At 33.2% G+C, this 12,658-nt stretch overlaps 1 long non-coding RNA gene across 8 annotated transcripts; it reads left to right on the top strand.

Moving 5' to 3' along the window:
• Positions 1-7,759: 7,759 nt before the first annotated feature.
• Positions 7,760-10,813, top strand: LOC110879624. Of its 8 annotated transcripts, none has more exons than XR_002558825.2 (5): positions 7,760-8,042; positions 8,357-8,589; positions 8,919-9,069; positions 9,191-10,327; positions 10,563-10,811. It is a non-coding gene; the product is annotated as an uncharacterized LOC110879624 (long non-coding RNA). The 8 variants fall into 8 exon arrangements; XR_004867852.1 differs by having other exon boundaries at positions 8,919-9,104; XR_004867851.1 differs by having other exon boundaries at positions 7,760-8,099; positions 8,919-10,327; positions 10,563-10,812.
• The last annotated feature ends 1,845 nt before the right edge of the window (positions 10,814-12,658 follow it).

Below are 12,658 nucleotides of genomic sequence, written 5' to 3'. Positions count from 1 at the left end.
CCAACAGTGGTTTTAAATCACCGTTTTAACCCAACAGCAGTTTCAACCATAGTTTTCTCCACAACAAATACATTTAACCCAACTGTGTTTTCAACATATGTTTTCCTCCATCTGTTGACCAAAGTCAACAGATGTATCAACTACTGTTTTATTTTCAAACATCTCTGAACAACAACAGAGCTTTCATTATTTAAACTCTCAAACCTAAATATTCATTTAATTAATTTAAATAACAAACATCGTTAATAATTTTAGGACAACTAATTATATAAAATATGAAAGTGTCAAACAGAGGTAACTATATAATAAACAAACTTCAAAACAGCACACAACATTCAACAAAATACAACATAATAATTTCTAATCAATGGGCGAAACAGTAGTTCCGATAAATAAAGTTCCTTTCGGATCACTGTAGTTGTCAACATGTTGGAGATATTTCAAAACTTCATTGCTCAAATCAAATTCAACCATATCTCCCCAAGTTCAACTTCAACCTTAAATACTTAAAGTTTAAAGTATAAAAAATACAAAAATATACAATTTATTAATCTTTTGTAAAAGAAATAACATTTGCATCCAAACATGTTCCTTCAACCTCCACAAAACACTATTTTAACCCAACAGTGGTTTTAAATCACCGTTTTAACCCAACAGCAGTTTCAACCATAGTTTTCTCCACAACAAATACATTTAACCCAACTGTGCTTTCAACATCTGTTTTCCTCCATCTGTTGACCAAAGTCAACAGATGTATCAACTACTGTTTTATTTTCAAACATCTGTTCACAACAACAGAGCTTCCATCATTTAAACTCTCAAACCTAAATATTCATTTAATTAATTCAAATAACAAACATCGTTAATAATTTTAAGACAACTAATTATATAAAATATGAAAGTGTCAAACAGACTATATAATAAACAAACTTCAAAACAGTACACAACATTCAACAAAATACAACATAATAATTTCTAATCAATGGGTGAAACAGTAGTTCCGATAAATAAAGTTCCTTTCGGATCACTGTAGTTGTCAACATGTTGGAGATATTTCAAAACTTCATTGCTCAAATCAAATTCAACCATATCTCCCCAACTTCAACTTCAACCTTAAATACTTAAAGTTTAGAGTATAAAAAATACAAAAATATACAATTTATTAATCTTTTGTAAACAAAATAACATTTGCATTCAAGCATGTTCCTTCTCCAAAAAAACAATATTTTAACCCAACAGTCGTTTCAATCCCCTTCAACCTCAACAAAACATAATTTTAACCCAACAGTGGTTTTAAACCACCGTTTTAACCAAACAGCGGTTTCAACCACAGTTTTCTCTACAACACTCTGCTTTATCTCAACAATAGTTACAAACATCTATTTTCATCCATCTGTTGACCAAAGTCAACAGATGTATCAACCACTGTTTTATTTTCGAACATCTGTACCCAATAACAGAGCTTTGATAATTTAAACAGACCTTTGCCAATATTACAAGCTTTTACACTCTCAAACATAAATATTTATTTACTTAATTTAAATAACAAACATGGTTAATAATTTTAACACAACTAATTATATAAAAACTACAAGTGTCAAACAGAGGTAACTATATAATAAACAAAGTTCAAAACAGCAAACAACAATCAATAGAATACAGCATACTAATTCCTAATCAATGGGCGAAACAACATTCATTTAGTCATCCATCTGTTGACCAAAGCCAATAGATGTATCAACCACTGTTTTATTTTGAAACATCTGTTCACAATAACAGAGCTTTGATCATTTAAACAGACCTTTGCCAATATTACAAGCTTTTTCACTCTCAAGCATAAATATTCATTTGCTTAATTTAAATAACAAACATGGTTAATAATTTTAACACAACTAATTATATAAAAACTACAAGTGTCAAAACAGCAAACAACATTCAATAAAATACATCATACTAATTCCTAATCAATGGGTGAAACAGTAGTCTCGATAAGTAAAGCTCCTTTCGGACCATTGTAGTTGTCAACATGTTGGAGGTATTTCAGAAGTTCGTTGCTCAGATCAACTTCAACCATATCCCCCCAGATGCTTGTTATAAGCCACTTGTTGTCTTCAATTATATTAGTCCTTCGGCGCCTATCTACATAATCAACTACACGAGGATTATTGAAAACAAACACCTTCATCCAGCCTTCTTCTTCATATTTGAGCAAATCAGCAGTTAGCTTAGCAGACTTTCCAATAACAATCAAATGCAGCCTCTTTACGATGGTCAAAAAATGCCCTTGGCATGGATTGACTACAATACTCTCTGGAAAATGAAGCATTCTGAAAGTCTCACTCAGAACATCAAAAGCAACGATGTTCCTCTCACCTAGTGGATACCAATAATTTGAAACCATAAAATATACGGTTTTATCAACATAAACTCCTGTAGACCATGAATAACCACTTGAACCATAATTGTTTACGCTACCGAAATTTATTGTTCTCCATGACTCACGACGTCGTGAGTAAACACGAGCAGCAGCTACATTACGGTAACTTCTGATGTTCAGCACTTTCAGATCATTGAATTGATCAAAATAAATTCCACCAGTATCAGAGTTTCGATCATGATTGTAATTGAAGTTGTCATCAGACAAAACCTTATAGCGCCTGGTAGTTGGATTCCAAAGAATCAGCTCACAGCAAATCCATTCATTGCAAACTAACAACAAACCATTAAATGACGATAGAATACGTAAGAAGCTAGGGTGGACATTGTTAGGAAAACTTAAGGTTTTGCTTCTAACAACATCCAAATTACCAGCAACTACGTCGTCAATGACAATTGACGTGTCTTTAAAGGAGAGTAGTTTCTTTTGTAGTGAATCTCCACTTAGGAGAGCATGCATCATCTGAAATCCATGACTTGACAACTCCCTATAAAAATTCTTGGAAAGACATTTGAAACGACTAATATCTTCTGCAGAGAGCCTTGTGAAAATTTCGTCAACAATCACTTGAAACCTAATGTTTTCTATTTTGCAATGAACCAATGCTTCTTTGAAAGTAAAAGAAATTGTAATGATATTGATAAACAAAAAACTTTTGAAGATGATTGAGTAGATGGATGAAAACCGTAATGATCAAAACCTCTGCCCAATATATTTTATATACCCAATGAAGGCGGTTATGACTAAATACATCGTCAGACGAAAGAATATTATGTGACACTCGTTAGGCTTTTAATGCATTTCCACGGGAAAAATATAAAATTAAACATGTTATTATAATTACAATTAACCTCTTCATTTGCCATAAGACGCCTTTACCATAAGACAGAACTGAGTGAGTGACGTGTATTAATTGCAAAGTACATATCCCCAGGCATTTTGAATTTGAAATTACCGGCAATTTCAAAACCACTGCTAAGGTATATGTTTGCCAAAGGGAACATCTGCTAACTTATACTTTCTTGGCGATGGGTAGTAGTTTGCCCTCTTGAATGTGGGCCAGACCTTAGACATTTAAATATAGAGCAGTGGTTTGAAATTAAATGTATTTTGCCCTCTTGAATGGGCAGTAGTTTGCCCTCATGAATGTGGGCCAGATCTTCAAAAAGTTCTATTAGGCAACAACAGATGTTGGCAACAGTAGCAAGTCAAACAGCCGTTAGATCAGCAGATGATGATTTAGAGCAGATGTTCTCTTTTGGCAAACTTTAACTTTGACAGATCTATACACTAACAGAAATTGATACAACATCAACATAATCTAATTAAACTCAGAGACAATTTCACTTCTACATCAAAAGTACCGATCTGCAATAATCAGATGATATTAAAAATTACATAATAATACTTATTCAGCTTAAAATTAGTAAAAATAAAATGCCCCACAAACATTATGAAGATTAAAATATCAACAATTACATCGAGTACTGAACAACGAAACTTTAAAATCTAACAACAACACCAAGAAATTTACGAATCTAACAGCAAAAATTTAGTGCTTTTAGCTTAAACTCCATCGAGTACCGAACTTCTCAATGTATAGCTTAAACTCCAATGTATTAAAAATTACATAATAATACTTATTCAGCTTAAAATTAGTAAAAATAAAATGCTCCACAAACATTATGAAGATTAAAAGATCAACAATTACATCGAGTATTGAACAACGAAACTTTAAAATCTAACAACACCAAGAAATTTACGAATCTAACTGCAAAAATTTAGTGCTTTTAGCTTAAACTCCATCAAGTACCGAACTTCTCAATGTATAACTTCGACAATCGCCATGAACTCCACGAAAGTACGAAAGTACTGAATGCATCAACATCAAGTTTCTGGAAACCTGGTCTCTCGTGAACAGACCAAGATGCAGTACATGAAAACACTTCTTCAGCTGTTGAAGAGTAGCCCTATCCTCATATACTTAATCCTTAACTTGCTTCATAAAGAGCTGCTTTAAACCAAACTTTATACTTCTTTTAATACAAAAAAGGCAGGAAAGACCATTGCTCTAGTAAGATAAAATCTTATCTTACAGTAGTAGCAGATCCTTTCTTGCGTTTAGTAGGAACTACTGTGGGTTCTACATCATCATCATCTGCCCAAAGTCATATATAATCATCATTTAGTCATAAGCAAAAATTATTTTAAATGTACATTTAATAATATTTTTTTATGTTTAATTTAACTTTATGTTTCTTTTAATACAAACCTATAATAACCCATAACAGATTGTATGAATTTCAAACTACTGTGATTAGACTTAAATATAAAGCAAGAATTAGAGTATATCACTTCAAAATTAAAAATTCAAAATTTCAAAACTAGAGTAGCAAAAAAAAACATACTTTAAACGATGTTGGAACAATGATGCTGGAAACAACCGTAGAACAATCATCATCATCATCTGCTCAGATCATTCACAATCATCATTTAGTCATAACTCAGATAAAAAAACTTTAGTAAAAATCAAAAACATAAACAAACATAATCATATATATCACATTACCATCATCAAGGCAAACCATATAACCCCAAAATTTGTTCTGAAAGTGGGTCAGAGAGAGCTTTCGTTTTCTTTTATCCTTTATGAACAAATGTAGAGTATTGAGAAGAAGGGATTTGAGGGAGAGACACATTAGAAATGTGGTTTGAAAATACAAAAGAAGAGAACACGAGAATGTAAATATGAAGAGTGAAATGAGAATATAAATCAGTTTATATAAGAAGATGATTGACAGAAGTGAGTGAGTGACATGCATTAATTGAAAATTACATATCCCCACGCATTTTGAATTTCAAATTACCCGCAATTTCAAAACATCTGCTAACGTATACGTTTGCCAAAGGAACCATCTGCTACTTTCTTGTAGATGGGCAGTGGTTTACTCTTTGAATTGTGGGCCAGATCACCTTTAACATTTGAATACACAAAGCAGTGCTTTGAAATTAAATTAAATGTATTTTAAAGTGAATTATATATTAGGCTTTATGATTTAATAATGACATAAGAAAAGCATTGTTGGACAGCCTCTCATGCTGACACATCAGCTTTTCTTATATCATTGGGATTTCTCCTATTATAGAAAGTATAGATAGATAGATAGATAGATATAATCTATATATCCTAACTTGTATTATAACACAACTTGATTTCCTTTTGCCCTTATTTGTGAATACCACGTTAAAATTGATGATCAGGCTAACAACATTAATTCTAAAAAATACAATTAATACTAAAAATGCAATTAATAATTAAAAAAGTACATTAAATAATTGAAATATACATTTAATAATTAATATATACATTTAATGATTTAAAAATTACAATTATACATAACCACTCTTAATTCGAATCCATAGGAAAGTCACGGAAATAATAACACTAAATATGCTCCACTAAATCCGCACGAAATACGTCGTGCATGTATTCAGATTGTATTGTCGGGCAATTTTCAAGTCTTAGTTCATCGTTTACGACATGAAGTCATGGAGCGTCAATCGCCCTCATAGCTTTGACATATCAACTACCGTTATCTTCCAAATTACGTTACATCCCTTATTTTTTTTTCTTCTGCCCACATTCATGTCGGATTTTAAATGCTAGCCAAACGCTTCTTCAAAAATCCAAAGACCTCTTTAATAACTTTTCTTGCTGACTCTCGTGCTTTTATGAATAGTTTTTTTTTCATAATGTGGGTAGGAAAATGCGTTAGCAATCATGGCCAACTCTAAATAAATTCTATATGTATATGCAAGATAAAACTTATACTTGTACTCTAGATAATTCACATAAAATGTTTGCCCAGGTGCAACCCCACCTACTATATCAAAACTGGCAATTGATTAAAAAGGTTGTTGTCAATGTTGGATCCGGCCAATCTGTGCAATCGATGCTACCAAACATCCTGAGAAAGCCATGTAGTTCTTCATGCACCTCATATATTTGTTGAATATCGCTGAACGTTGGTCAATTTAAGTATCTCTTCGCGTATGGTCGGATCACACCTTTAATTAATAATAATAATATTATTATTAGGGTTATTGGATTTTATCACCCTTAACTATTGGCCATGGCTGCTGCCACCCCCAACTATCACTTTGACTCCCGCCACCCCCAACTTAACACTTAGTGTGTTCTGTCACCAGATCACTAACTTTTGATCCTGTTACTATACTTTTGGGGGTATCCTAAGATCCTTAAAACCATTCTATCTCCCTATGACACCCCAAAAAGTGTAGTAACAGGATCAAAAGTTAGTGATCAGTTAACGACGTGGTGATAGAACACACTAAGTGTTAAGTTGGAGGTGATGGGCGTCAAAGTGATAGTTGGGGGTGGCAATGACCAATAGACAATAATTGAGGGTGATAAAATCTAATAACCCTTATTATTATTGTTATTAATATTAATATTAGACAAAATGTTATTAGGTAATAGTTTAGGGACTTATCTTGTAATTTTGTGGTATATATAAACCACTCATCATATAACCCTAATCAGTAATCACAACATCTATTACAATCACAATCTTTTTGGTTTATTTTGGTATCGGAGCTCAAGGAACAAAGCCATCGGTGGAGCATTCGAGTGTTGTTTAAAAATATTTGCAACATAGACAGAATTCTCACAAATATAATCATGTACTTGACGTTCACTAGCGGCCTCACGATCCCGTTGAATATGTGGTCGTCTTGTTAACGGTTGCAAACTAGAATTTGATTCAGTAGCATTCGCTAAAAACTCACACTACGTCAAAACTAGGCTTTAGCCACACTTTTTCCAAAACAGGCTTGCCACAATTTTGATTAAATGTGTGGCTGAAGGTCATTTATAATATTTTAATACACTTTTAGCCACACATTTTATTATTAACATGGCCATTGTATAACAACTCAAAACCTTTAACCACACATTTTATTATTGTATAACAGATCAAAACCTTTAGCCACACTTTTAGAAAAAACTGTGACATCTGCTTGCCACAACTAGAAAAGTGTAGCCAAATGTAACCTATTGCCACTTTATTTGTTTGGTTTGTTGATTTATGTGACGAAAACAGATCTCTTCGAAACCTTTAGTCACACGTTTAATAAAAAAATGTGACAGCTACTAGTCACAATAGAAAAGTGTGACCATCTGTAACTATCTGCCACATCTGATTTTTAATGTTGAAACTAAAAGATAATACATATAGCCTTTGACAAATTCGTGTGACTAAATGAGACCTAGTATCGGTATTTCATGATAAAACATGTTTGTGTGACTAAAGTTACTAAATGGACACAGGAAAATTTACAAAACCTAAATTAACCCCCACCAAGTTCAGGAGATCTCCACCGTGTCTCCGCCACGACCACGACCACCGCCAATTCCAACTTCCACAAAACCCTAACCAATTTTAGTTACCACTTATCATCAACGCTATCCTCTCATCTACTCTCCTCCGTAACACAAGTTAAGCGTATGATTCAGTTTGAAGCAAGCTATAATGAGATTACTCCGATCGATTTTCACTTTCCTCCTCCTCCGGATGCAGGCGAGGTAATTCGAAAACATCTTTGTGGAGACTCTAGACTCTAAGAGATCTAAAATCAAAGGGTAATTTTTTTACTTAGAATGAGTATTGTAGTTTTAGTTTATAGTTTGATGTAAATTAGGTTAAACATGTGTGGTTTTGTCATGATTAAAGCCCTAAGATGTTAATTAGACACTATATTTCTGATCTTTGCTGGTCATATATGGATTGTGAGTTTGAATTGGATGTTAGTGAGCCCTTGGTTGTGGTTATTTACAACAGTTTTAGTTGTTTGGAGGTGAATTAGGTTAAATTAGAGTGATTTTCTTTCTTTTTTCAGGAACTTCAATGCAGCAACTGGTCGCTACTTCCTCTTACACAAGACCAAGCTACTTACAACGCTCTTTGTTTAATTCACATTTTTTGATGTTTTTCAGCAAAGGCTTCTCAAACAAGGGTTTTTATTCTCTTTTTATATTCTAATTGTTTGCTAGTTGGGCTAAATGAACATATATACATTACCTTTTTGTTAATGGTTGCTGATGCATTCCTATCCAAAGCCACAAATATAAGGTAATTTGTTGTTTTTTTGCATTGTGTATGATTTGGAGTTAGTTTTGCAATAAACAAGATACAGGGTTGCTGCTTATTTGATGTATCATACAATATATAACCACAACTTTTGACTAAAATTACAAAAAATAATGCAATGTTTTGGAGTATAATTTGGAAGATGGTCAATAAGACAAGCTGACCTTGCACAAACAGAGCCACATAGAAGGAACTGGCAACCTTTGCTTTTAAAGTAAACAAAAACTTTGTTAGCAAGCAGACTCGATCTCGAAACAGTTGCTTAAAATTCCACCATCTAACCATTAGACCTTTTTTCATTTTATTTACAGGTTCACTCCAGATTTTATTAATGGACTCATTTCAAGTTTTTTATATAACCGCTCAATTAAAATTTCGAAACTTAGTGGGTTTGGGTGAACCCAGACCAATATATGTAGGTCCACCCCTGCCATTGAGGATGGAAAGTTCTTTTGTGAGACTGTAAGCCTGCACTTGAATCTTGTAACATCACTAAGGTTATTCATGGTTGCAAACAAGATAGTGAGTTCTTTAACTGATACAATTGTCTTATGACATTTTCATTCTTTCTTGGTGTTTGCAGGCCTCTATTTTCTTATGAACATGTGTGAAAAGGGTAGGATTATATGGAGCATGGTTCTTTACTTCTTTACAACACCAATGTCCACTTGATTACTATGTTTTATTAACTTATGTCAGCAACATGGCTAGATTTGTCGAGGGTCATCAATGTATTTCATTAAACTTTTTGGCAGTTTCACTCACTAACGGGTCAATCTCGTTATATTGGTAAGTCATTATTAGGACCGTATCAAAAACGTTTTAATGAAAAGGGCCTCCATTTTAGTATTCGCTATGGGCCCCCAAATTGCTTGGGCCATCCCTGCCGGTTTGTATTCTGTAATCATATATTCTTTATGGTTAAACGTCTACTGATATTATGTTCAGCTTGCTTGCTGGAGTTGTTGAAGTTGAGGACACATTGAGGTCCCACTATTAAGTTTGTACACGGAACTCGTAGGGGTGCAAACGAGCCGAGCTACTCGAAAAAGCTCGAACGAGCCGAGTTTAAACGAGCTCGAGTCTGATGCCTGAGTCTAAGAAACAAGCTTCTTTAGTAAAGGAGCCTGAGCTTCGCTTATCGTGCCGGCTCGCGAGCGTATTGTTTATATAAGTTTTTATTACTATATTAAATATAAATTTAAATAATAATAATAATAAAGTCATGAAAAAATAACTAAATTGTATATGACGTAATATTATAATTAACATAAATTAACTAACAAATAGAAAATGAGCTGAGCTCGAGCTTGAAAAAATACCTACGAGCCGAGCTCGAGCTTTAAAAATAAAGCTCGAATTAAGCCGAGCTCGAATTCTCATAAGTTAAACAAGCTCGAGCTTGAGCTTAGTTGAGCTCGGGCTTGGCTCGGCTCGTTTGCACCCTAGCCGAAAGGAAGGTATATAAAGCAGTATTCTAGTAGGCATATTTTTATAAGATTGTACTTGTGTTTAATGTATTCTCAACCAGGATTCAAACGTGTCGCTTAATGAAGACGTCTTCTTGAGAAGAGCTATGCTCACCCAAATTACAAAAAAAAAGGTGGTCAAAATGAGCGAAACAGAGTATACAAGCATATATGGTCGTGCGAAGCACCTCAACGTGTCCTAAAAACGCCTTTCTTCTTGGAATGGAGAAATCTAGCAAATCATGAAAAGGGTAAGTATATCGTCCGCTTATGTAGGCGAAAGGGTGGGGCAGTCAAAGTCAGTATATGGGTTATGAATTATGAAGATCTTAAATATGCTATCTTATAACGTAATTCAGTGGGAGTTATATTCAAAAGTCAAATGTTGGATAAAGTCGACTGAATATAAAGTCAAATGCAGTTGATATACTTGGCATTGATATCGGAAAAATATTTGTAATATCTTTTTAAATTGAATGTTTCTAGGAGGAAAGTTATCAGCAGAGGCAAAAGTCAAATGATGCCAACATTCTTTGGTGGAAGTGTGGACTCATATTTCTTATTTGTATTCTTGCCTTGTATCTTTTTTCTTACAATAGTTGTATAGATATGTGTTCCAATTAGATAGTATTTAACTTCTTTAAAATTTACTCTCAGAACTTATATAGTTGTATATTTTTCCTTAAAAGTGAACGGAACTCTGGCTTATATTTTGAATATGTCAAAGTGTTCCAATGATAGAGTGCGATTGTAGATATTGTTATGTTTTTTAAGATATATTTTTTAGTTTTTGTCAATTGTTACAATACTAGTTTTTGCCCCGCCTGCGTTGCGGGGTACTAGTACCCATATTTGGCGAATTTCACTATCGGTACCGAGCTCATCCCTAATCGACAGACAATATTTTTGTTAACTTAAAAATATTTGTAGTATATTTGATTTTTAATTGTGAAATGGATTGTTTAGACATATGAGTATTTTGTTATGAAATGGATCACAACGAACAATAGTAGATCATACATGTCTTAGTGGACTATATTGGGTCTTAATGGATTACAATAAACAATAGTAAATCATTCTTATCGTTTAATGGACCATATTGAGCCTTATTGGATCACAATGGTCAATAGTCGATCATATTTTTCGTGTAAAATGTCATATTGGGCCTTAATGAATCACAATGGACAATCAAAAGATCATATATATCTTAATTGACCATATTGGGCCTTAATGGATCATGATGGGGAATAATAGATCATATATGGCTTAACGGACCATGTTGGGCCCTAATTAATCACAATGGGTAATAGTAGATAATATACATCTTAATGGACCATATTGGGCCTTAATAGATGACAATGAGGCATAGTAAATGGACTGTAGATCTTATATGTATTAATGGACCATGTCGGGCCTTAATGGATAATGATGGGAATATAGTTGGTCATATACATCTTAATGGACCATGTTGGACCTTAATGGGTCATGATGAACAATAGTAGATCATATATTTTATTGATGGACTATATTGGGTCTTAATAGATCACTATGGACAACAATAGATCATATATGTCTTAATGAACCATATTAGGCCTTAATGGGTCAAAATGGACAATAATAGATCATACTGGTCCTTAATGGACTACGGTGGGAAATTATAGATTATATTAGGCCTTAATAGATCACCGTGGACAATTATAGATCATATTGGGTCTTAATGGATCATAATTGACAACAGTATATTATATATGTCTTAATAGACCATATTGGGCCTTTATTAATTATTATCCATATACTTAGGAATGGGTCTATTTGGGCTATATTTAATATAAAATGGGAAAATTTAAACACATTATAAATAAATGAAACAATTTAAATGCGCCTAACAACTAGATATTAATTTTCATTTTTTACTGATATTTAAGTGATGCAAGTCCTCTATAATTAACTTATTAGAATCGCCATGCATATTTGTTTTGTTGAGGCGCTATTTATATGAAAATGATGACGAGGTCAGTGGTACACTTAGTTTTTTCATTTCTCTAAATAAAGGAAGTAACTAACAAACTGACCCAATCCGCGCTAGAAACTAACCAATTGACATTATGTCACATGGCTACAACATATATAAATTTAATTGTAGGTGATGGTCCGTTGATGGGCTAAAAGGCATTAGAACTGGCCACCAGTTACAAGTTTACTCACTACCACAACACGAGCAAGGTGGCCACCAGTCCATGAATGAAAATTTGCAGCACTTTGAAGTCCAAAAGCAGTGAGTATATATGGACTCGAAGAAGGCAGTCTAGAAATAGCTCTTAGATTTTGTGTACATTTATTTTCCTTTGCAACTTTTGTAGATAGGTTTTGATTAGAAGTTATGTCTTTCATTGGTATTTAAATTGAAAAGTTATGTATGGATTTTTGGTTATTATTGCTAATATCATTTATTTATAAATTATTTTATGTTTACTACCTTTTTATTGTACAAAAAAATGAAAATAAAATGCGTAATTACACAAAAATGGCCACATAGAACCGTAATAAATACGTGTGACCAAATGTTAGACAATAGTCACTAT

Source organism: Helianthus annuus, chromosome 9, assembly GCF_002127325.2.
Source record: "Helianthus annuus cultivar XRQ/B chromosome 9, HanXRQr2.0-SUNRISE, whole genome shotgun sequence".
Classification (NCBI taxonomy): domain Eukaryota; kingdom Viridiplantae; phylum Streptophyta; class Magnoliopsida; order Asterales; family Asteraceae; genus Helianthus; species Helianthus annuus.
Note: the sequence above shows the minus strand (reverse complement) of the source record. Positions and strands in the feature narration are given on the sequence as shown.